This window comes from Nicotiana attenuata, chromosome 7 (assembly GCF_001879085.1).
Source record: "Nicotiana attenuata strain UT chromosome 7, NIATTr2, whole genome shotgun sequence".
NCBI classification, from domain to species: Eukaryota; Viridiplantae; Streptophyta; class Magnoliopsida; order Solanales; family Solanaceae; genus Nicotiana; species Nicotiana attenuata.
In genome coordinates this window covers 46404469-46414112 of record NC_031995.1, presented here as the reverse complement: position 1 = coordinate 46414112, position 9644 = coordinate 46404469, and the positions used below count along the sequence as shown (strand labels likewise).

Below are 9644 nucleotides of genomic sequence, written 5' to 3'. Positions count from 1 at the left end.
GGCTTTCACCTTCTATCAACTGTCTCATACTAGTAGCTTTTTTTCAGCTTTCTGTTGTGTTTATAATTCCTAACGCAAGGTTAGGTATATGCAAATTGTGTGGTGGTGGGGGGGGGGGGGGGGAGGGGGAGCTATTAAACTTATTTAGGCTACTAGTCTGATATCAAATCTAGCCTAAGCTATGAAACTGTAACGACCCGACCGGTCGTTTTGAGCTTTTGCACTTCGCTCGCCAGTTCTCAGGCATGACTAGCCCCGTGTGAGGTATTATGACTTATGTAAATCATCGATTTTGTATTTCAGGTTGATCGGAATAGATATGGAAGGACGATTCTCAGCTTGAAGCTTAAAGTTTGAAAGATTTGACCAAGTTTTGACTTGTTGGCATATGACCTCGGATTGGAATTTTTATGATTTGGTTAGCTCCGTTAGGTGATTTCAGACTTAGGAGCGTGATCGGAATGTGTTTTGGAGGCCCTGAGTAGATTTAGGCTTGAATTGGCGAAATTGGAATTTTAGCGTTTTCCGGTTGATAGGTGAGATTTTGATATAGGGGTCGGAATAGAAATTTGGAAGTTGCAGTAGGTCCGTTGTGTCATTTGGGATGTGTGTGCAAAATTTCAGGTCATTCGGACGTGGTTTGATAGGCTTTTTGATCGAAAGCGGAATTTGAAAGTTTTTAGAATTCTTTGGCTTGAATCCGATGCAAATTTGGTGTTTTGATGTTGTTTTGAGCGTCCGAAGATTGGAACAAGTTTGAATGATGTTATGGGATAGGTTGGCATGTTTGGTTGAGGTCCGGAGGGCCTCGGGTGTATTTCGGATGCTCAAACGGGCACTTTTGGTCTTTGGGAGATTGCTGGTTTTCTGGTGTTTTAGCAGCAGTGGTTTGTTCATTGCGATCGCGTGAGTTCATCCGCCATCACGTAGAGTGAGGATTGAGGCAGGCATATTTGTTCTATGCGATCCCGTAAGAAGGTTTGCGATCGCATAGGTCAGTGGGTTGCAGCTTTGCGATCGCGTGGGCATGTGTGCAATCGTAGTGAGTAAAATTTGGAGGCTGTGAGTTTGTTCTTCGCGATCGCGTGGGTGGTCCCGCGATCGTAGTGTATTAAATAACTGGGCAGTATTAAATAGCCAATTCGCGACCCTTCTTCTTTTTTTCACACACAAACATAATATTCAATTAGAACATACCCTTTCTGTTCTTCTTACAGTTATCGCATGTTAATTTTGACTATGTCATTTGACTAGATAGTTTGGAGATCTTCCTTATTCTTGTTTATTTTTTTACAGGGTCTTATTAGCAAATATTATTATATGATCTGGATGATAATCAAATAGAGGAAGGCTATTTGCTCACCTGTGTTTCTTACCCAACATCAGATTGTGTAATTCATACTCACAAGGAATCTGATCTTTACTAGTTATTTTTATGTCAAATAATGTGTATGGTCTTGCTTAAGGTGAAGCGGTTGGGAAATTGCTCCGTTCTTGAGAATGGTCAGCTGTAGAGTTCAATCAGGAACATATTGTGTTAAAATGATGTTTGTGTGATGAAACCTTGTTTTAGCTCTTATTGGTGATATATGTTTCAGTTTGCTTAACAATCTATCAGGTGTAGAGTTCAATCAGAAACACAAGGGTGGGCAAAAAGCAATACCACCGTCGAAAATATTCCTGAGAATGTACTTGGTATTATTATTGGAAATTTGCCTTTACAAGAGGCTTCTTGGAGATATAAATGGTGTAGACTTCCACAGTTAGACTCTTGATCAAACATTTTGGAAAGCGGAAAAGGGTTTAACATACCATTCAAGAAACTCTAAGAAGATTGTCAACCGTATTTTGACCTTTCATGAAGAACCAGTTACAAAGTGTATCTTCCGCATTCCTTATTTTGACATTTCATGCATGCCCGATGACAAAGTTGAACCACTGCTTTCCTTACCTGTCAAATTGATAGATTTCCTTGCTAAAAATGGCATTGAACATCTTCTTCTTCATCTTCCAGTATTCTGTCGTTCCCGATCGGAATTGCCTCCTTCATTTTTCAATTGCTTGCAATTTAGGCATTTGACTCTTGAAGATTGTAAAATACTTCCTCCACCATCCTTCAAAGGATTTGAAATGTTAATTAGCATGAAACTTTGTTGTGTTGAAATTTCGTCCGAGTTGCTTGGAAGGTTAATCTCCGGTTGCCCGTTGCTCGAGCAATTAGCTCTGCAAATGTCAGATTTTTCAAGCGGCATCATTGAAATTAATGCTCTCAAGCTAAAATCCTTCGACCTCACATGCAATATAAATGCTATCTGCTTAAAAAACATCTCTCTTCTTGCAAAATTTTTGCTTGCGTTTAGGGGATGGTATGGACCGGGTGCATGTGATATTGCTAAGCTTTATAATTCTTTTTTTGTTCTCAAACATCTCCACTTGGATAACCATAGAGTCAGGGTAAATGTGCTTCAAAACTTCATTATAATTCATTTACATAGATTCAACATATTTTGGTTTTGAGTCATACTAAATTTGGCATTTTTATCCTAGGTCTTGGTTGCTGAAGGTGAACTACAGACTGGGCTTCTCTTTCATTTTGACTTTGTGAAATGTCCCTACCTCTCTGGTCTTAATTTGGGTGATCTATATAACGTCTCATGTGTTTTGCGCTTGATGAGAAGCTTCCCATGTTTACAATATTTGGAAATCAAGGACTTAATCATTTGGTTCTTTTATTTCTCCTTATTTTATGGCTTTCTTATACCTCAGATCCTCATTAAACAGAGATATGATAATTTTTGTTATTCTTCCTTAGGTGGATAATAGTGCTGTACTTTGTGCTCTAGATTATCTTGATGTTGAAGTACATTTTACAGATACTGTTGGGAAAATAAATATCCCCCTCCAGGAATAATATTCACGGTAAATATAATAATGACACAAGAGAGTAACAACGACACCAAATATTTTAACAGGATAAATTACAATAGGCGAGCGGAGCAATATAATACCACTACAATATTACAACTTGGTAGTGTCAAGAGACTACTACAACTTAAAAATAAATAACACTCTTTATTTTAAACACTTCACTATAATATTACTCCCACTCAATATTTACCTCACAGACTAGAATCTGTGGATTACTCTCTCTATACTCTATTCGCTCTCTGATTTTGGTGTGTTTCAATGAGGAACAAATAGTTCCTTTTATAGGCAAATTTACCGTCCAAGTGAACCAATCAGATTTGGTTCTTGCAAGTTGCAAGATTGGTAACAACTAAAACCAAAACCAATTTGTTATGGTTTTGCACTTGGTTTCTGCAGCGCCTACCATGGCCTTTTTTTCCTCCAATCATATCTTTTTCCTTATTCTTTTTTCTGGTTATTTTATTTAATATGGGCCCTACAAATCTCTCCCTTAATTTTGATTTTTTCTCTTCATTCCAAGACATGATCTCAATCTTTGGAAATCTTCAAATTTTAGAGGCTTTGTGAAGATATCTGTAACTTGATCATGAGACTTTACATATTTGAGCTCGACTTCCTTCTTGGCAATGCATTCTCTAATGAAGTGATACGTTGTATCAATATGCTTGCTTCGATCATGATAAACTGAATTCTTCGCAAGTGCCTGTGCGGATTCGTTGTCAATACAATTCTCTGTAGCTTCAATTTGTGATAAATTGAGTTCCTTCAATAATCTTCTCAGCCAAATAGCATGACACGTACAAGATATTGCTGCTACATATTCAACTTCACAGATCGAGAGAGTAACAATGGAGTGTTTCTTTGAACTCCAAGAAATAACATAATCACCCAAGAAAAATACAAAACCAGTTGTACTTTTTCTATCATCAATATCTCCCGCATAATCACTATCACAAAATCCCATAAGATTGAAATCACTAGAAGAAGAATAAAATAGCCCAAAGTCAATCGTACCTTTTAGGTAACGAAGAATTCTTCTAGTGACTTTCAAATGAGTGGAGGTAGGAACTTCCATGAAGCGGCTTACTACTCCAACTGCAAAGAGTATATCTGTCCTGGTACAAGTCAAGTACCTCAAACTTCCCACAAGACTTTTGAAAAATGTGGGATCCACCTTTTCTCCTTCATCAAACTTGGATAATTTTGTCCCACTCTCCATCGGTGTGTTCACAGGGTTGCAATCGAGCATGTTGAACTTCTTCAATATCTCTTTTGTATAGCTTTCTTGAGAGATAAAAATTCCATCCTCCATCTACTTCACTTCTAGGCCCAAGTAGTATGACATGAGCCCTACGTCCGTCATCTCGAACTCACGAGACATATCTTTCTTAAAAGCTTCAAACAAACTTGGGCTATTGCCCGTGAAAATAAGATCATTAACATAAAGACAAACAAGCAAGATATATCCATTAGTATGAACTTTAAGGTAAAGAGGTATATTCATGGAGACAACGAGTAAACCCATTGTCTTGAAAATACTTGTCGATGCAACTGTTCCATGCTCGCGGGGCTTGCTTCAATCCATATAAAGCTTTGTTCAACTTCAACACTTTATCTTCATGGTTTTTGACCGCGAAGCCCAATGGCTGTTCAACATAGACTTCTTCTTCAAGATAGCAATTCAAGAAGGTTGACTTAACATCTAGTTGATGGATCTTCCACTTCATTTGCGCCGCCAAAGAGATCAGCAAACGAATCGTCTCCATGCGGGCAACAGGTGCATAGACTTCTTCATAGTCAATGCCTTGCCTTTGCTTGTAGCCTTTATCCACAAGTTGTGCCTTGTATCTCTCCACATCTCCATCAGCATTCTTCTTTGTCTTGTATACCCATTTCACTCCAATTGCTCGATGACCCTTGGGAAGAGTTGTTAACTCCCAAGTGTTGTTCTTCTCTATTGACTCAATCTCCTCCTCCATGGCTTGTCTCCACTTTTTGTTTGTAACAGCTTCATCAAAGTTCATTGGTTCACTGTTAGCAAAGAGACAACATAAAAAATCAAAATTAGTAACTTCTTCTGTGTCCTTATAGAGCTCTTGAATACTCTTTGTCCTTTGCGGCTGTTCATTTGAACTTTCTTGAGATGAGGGAGATGCAACATTGGTTGGAGAAGGAGGTGGAGTTGTATCCTGCACAGGTTCCACGGTCTCTGGTTCTTCTTCATCACCAAAGTATGGAATTAATCATATGAAGTTACTTCCTGAGCTTCCCAATTCCATGCCAATTCTTCATCAAATTCAACATCGCGTCTTACCACCACCTTGCCGCTGCTTGGGTTGTATAACTTGTAGCCTTTTGAACTCGTATCATGACCAACAAACACATGCTTGACACTTCGATCGTCAAGCTTCGCTCTCCCTTGATGTGGCACATGAGCATAGGCTATGCTCCCAAAGATTCTCAAGTGCTTGACACTTGGTTTTCTTCCACTCCATGCTTCTTGAGGGGTTTGATCTCTAACATTTCTTGTTGGAGACCTGTTGTTCAAATAAACTGCACAAGAAACAGCTTCGGCCCAAAATTCTTTGGGCATACTTTTAGCTTTCAACATACATCTAGCCATATTAAGAATCGCTCGATTCTTTGTCTCTGCAACACCATTTTGTTGGGGTGAATAAGGTACCGTTAGAGGGCGGCGAATTCCATGAGATTGAAAGAAGTCCTTAAATTCGTTTGAAGTGAATTCGCCTCCTCTATCAGACCTTAGAGCTTTAATTTCATAGACACTTTCTTTCTCCACAAGTACTTTGAAATTTTTAAAAGCAGCAAAAGCTTCAGATTTTTGGTTCAAGAAATAAACTCAAGTCTTTCTACTAAAGTCATCAATGAAAAGCAGAAAGTATCTACTTTTACCAAAAGAAGGTGGATTGATTGGTCCACACACATCAGTGTGAACAAGCTGGAGCGGCTTGGTTGATCTTGACATGGCCTCCTTTGGAAAATTTCTCTTTGCATGCTTTCCAAGAAGACAAGCTTCACACAGTTGATTTGGATGGTTGATTGATGGTATCCCATGTACCATGTTCTGTTCTCCCATTGATTTGAGCGCTTCAAAATTCAAGTGCCCAAATCGCATGTGCCAACACCATGATTCATCTTGCACATTAGCCTTCAAACACTTTGCATCAATTGTTTTAAGGTTCAGAAAAATAATCTATTCTTTGCCACATGCACTTTAGCAATTAGAATTCCACTTGAATCTCTAAGCCAAAGATGCATATTTTTCATGTGGATGTCATATTCCTTTTCAAGAAGTTGGCCCAAACTCAACATATTACTTTTTAATTTTAGCACATAATATACATCTTGAATTAGCTTGTGACTACCATCTTTAAAGGAGATCAGAATCGTACCTATCCCTTCGATTTGAATCTTTGAGGTATCTCCAAAGGACATATTACCTCTCACCGTTTTATTGATCTCCACAAACTTTTCTTTGCATCCACACATATTCCTTGAGTGCCAGCAATAATGTTGACTCGTCTTCTTCTTTCTTGTCGTCAACAAGGTTAGCTTTCTCTTTAACATTGCTACGACATTCCCAAGAGTAATGGCCAACTTTATGACAATTATAACACTCAATTTTTGATTTGTTATACCTTTGTCCATTATTTTCTTGGTAGTAGCCACGTCCTCTTCCTCCTCTTTGTCCACGACCACGACCTCTGAATGTATGGTGGACTTTAACTTTGTTGTTGAAGTTGTTACCGTTACTTCTTCCTCTTCCATGACCGCCACGGCCTCGTCCTCGTCCATTCCCTCGATAGCTTTTTTCACCTCCATAATCCTTAAAGGATGCCTGAATTTTAAGAAGTTGCTCCAGTGGCACTTCTTGTCTCCTCTTGATCTTTTCTTCATGGGCCTGTAAAGAACCCTCCAATTGCTCCACCATCATAGAGTCTAAATCTTTAGACTCCTCAATAGCACACACCACAAAATCAAATTTAGGTGTTAAAGTGCGAAGGATCTTTTCTACCACACGGACATCTTCTATGTCCTCCCTGTATCTTCTTAGTTGATTCACTACAGCCTTCACTTTTGAACAATAATCCGAAATGCATTCAGATTCTTTCATTTTCAAAACTTCAAAATCAGCCCTTAGAGTTTGAAGTTTTACCTTCCTCACCTTGTCAACTCCTTGGAGAGAATTTTGTAAAATCTCCCAAGGTTCCTTTGAGGTGGTAGCATCTGCCACCTTCTCAAACATGGCATCATCCAAACATTGGTGGATGAGCGTGAGGGCTTGTTGATCCTTCTTCCTTGTCTTTGCCAAGACCTCTTTTTCATTTTGAGGCAGAGCTTCCTCATTATCGGGTTTTGCATACCCCCTGCCTACAATTTTCCGCACATCCTGGGAGCCAAGAATGGCTTTCATGCGTAGACACCATTTCTCATAATTATCTTTTGTGAGACGGGGGTACTGAAAAGACAGTGGATAATGACACAAGAGAGTAACAACGACACCAAATATTTTAACGGGGTAAATTACAATACCCGAGCGGAGCAATATATTACCACTATAATATTACAACTTGGTAGTGTCAAGAGACTACTACAACTTTAAAAGAAATAACACTCTTTATTTTAACACTTCACTACAATATTACACCACTCAATATTTACCTCAAAGACTACAATCTGTGAATTACTCTTGCTATACACTATTCGCTCTCTGATTTTGGTGTGTTTCAATTATGAACGAATAGTTCCTTTTATAGGCAAATTTGTCGTCCAAGTGAACCAATCAGATTTGGTTCTTGCAAGTTGCAAGATTGGTAACAACTAAAAACCAAAACCAATTTGTTATGGTTTTGCACTTGGTTTCTGCGGCGCTTACCATGGCCTTCTTTTTCTCCAATCATATCTTTTTCCTTATTCTTTTTTCTCTTTTCTTTTATATAATATGGGCCCCACAGATACGACGTTTAATCACCTCGGGAAAGTTAAGCTAGAGTGCACTAAAGGCACCAATCTTCAGATGTTGCTTATCAAGCTTCTCTTAGCCAAGTCTCCGGTGCTGCTGAGGATGATAATTAAGTCATCGCTATATGAAGATTCTGCAAGAGTCAAATTACTCACGGAGTTGTCAAATTTCAATGGGCATCCCCTAAAGCAGAAGTTGTCTTCAAAAGTTAACTAGTAGTGTAAGATTACAATCCTGTTTAATCTCCTCGAGTACGTAATCAAACGATGATCTTTTGCGAAGTTGTTTTTGGAAGTTAAGTGAATAGTCAGAAAGGATTGTTGATGCTGTAGTATATGATATGGATGTTTTGACTAGTCTGTTTTGTGATGAATTTGTCATTACAGTGCTAAGTGCTCTTGAATGAGACTATGGAATTGATACTCTTGTTTATTTTGAACTTCAAAGTGAGTTTTTGTTGTGTTAATTTTCTTATGTTATAGTCTTTAAAGTCATTATATATATATAGTGCACTCTAATATCTGAATAGTGCGTAGAAACTGATCCCATGACCCTCCAAAATCAATAACACAAGCGCGTAGCATATCCTTTAATATCTGAATAGTGCACTCGGACTGCCCGTCCGTCTGAGGGTGAAAAGCTGTGCTCAACTGTACCTAAGTACCCAACTCTCGCTGAACGGACTTCCAGAACTGGGAAGTAAACTGAGTGCCCCGATCTGAAATGATGGAAATTGGGACACCATGCAACCGAACAATCTCCCGAATGTATATCTCTGCCAACCGCTTCGAAGAATAAGTAGTACAGATAGGAATGGAGTGCGCGGACTTGGTCAGCCTATCCACAATCACCCAAATAGCACCAAACTTCCTCAAAGTCCGAGGGAGTCCAACTACAAAATCCAAAGTGATCCGCTCCCACTTCCACTCAGGAATATCCATCCTCTGAAGCAAGCCACCCGGTCTCTGAAGCTCATATTTCACCTGCTGACAATTGAGACACCGAGCTACAAATCCCACAATATCTTTCTTCATTCTCCGCCACCAGTAATGCTGTCTCAGATCCTGATACATCTTCGCGGCTCCTGGATGAATAGAATACCCCGAGCTATGGGCCTCCTCCAGAATCAACTCTCGAAGCCCATCCACATTGGGCACACAAATCCGGCCCTGCATCCTCAATACCCCATCATTGTTGATACCCAATTTTTTCCTATGTATTTTACACTCAAAATACTTTCAAAATAGCATGTGTATGCATATATAAGCATGCCCACGAGTTTTGGTACTTTTCCCAAATTCTAAGTTTGTTTTAAAATTAATTTAGTGTCTATTTTAACGATGCAAAATCCAATAATTGCTCCCAAGATTATCATTTTGGGAATAATTTATTTATATTCTCATATTTACACCAAGTATAATTAAGGTGGTTTTTGCATATTTTTATAAATTTATTTGGTATTTTTAAAGCTAAATGGCATATAATTGCAATTATAGCCTATTTTACGATTAACAGCATTTTACAATTATAAAATCATTTCCAGTATTTTTAGATCAATATTTATATATTATTAATTAGCTCAGTGCTTTTAATTTGTTTTTAAAATCATTTTAACTATTTTTATAAAATAAAAGGGGGAAATTGGCTATTTAACACATAGCCCATTCCTATTTCAATTACAGCCTCAATTTAACCCCCAATTCCACCCTAATTAAACGACCCAACTTCAAAT

The 9644-nt window shown here is 38.4% G+C and overlaps 1 long non-coding RNA gene across 1 annotated transcript; it reads left to right on the top strand.

Annotated features, from left to right (window-relative positions):
• Positions 758-1612, top strand: LOC109230480. Its single transcript, XR_002068647.1, has 2 exons — positions 758-1042; positions 1297-1612. It is a non-coding gene; the product is annotated as an uncharacterized LOC109230480 (long non-coding RNA).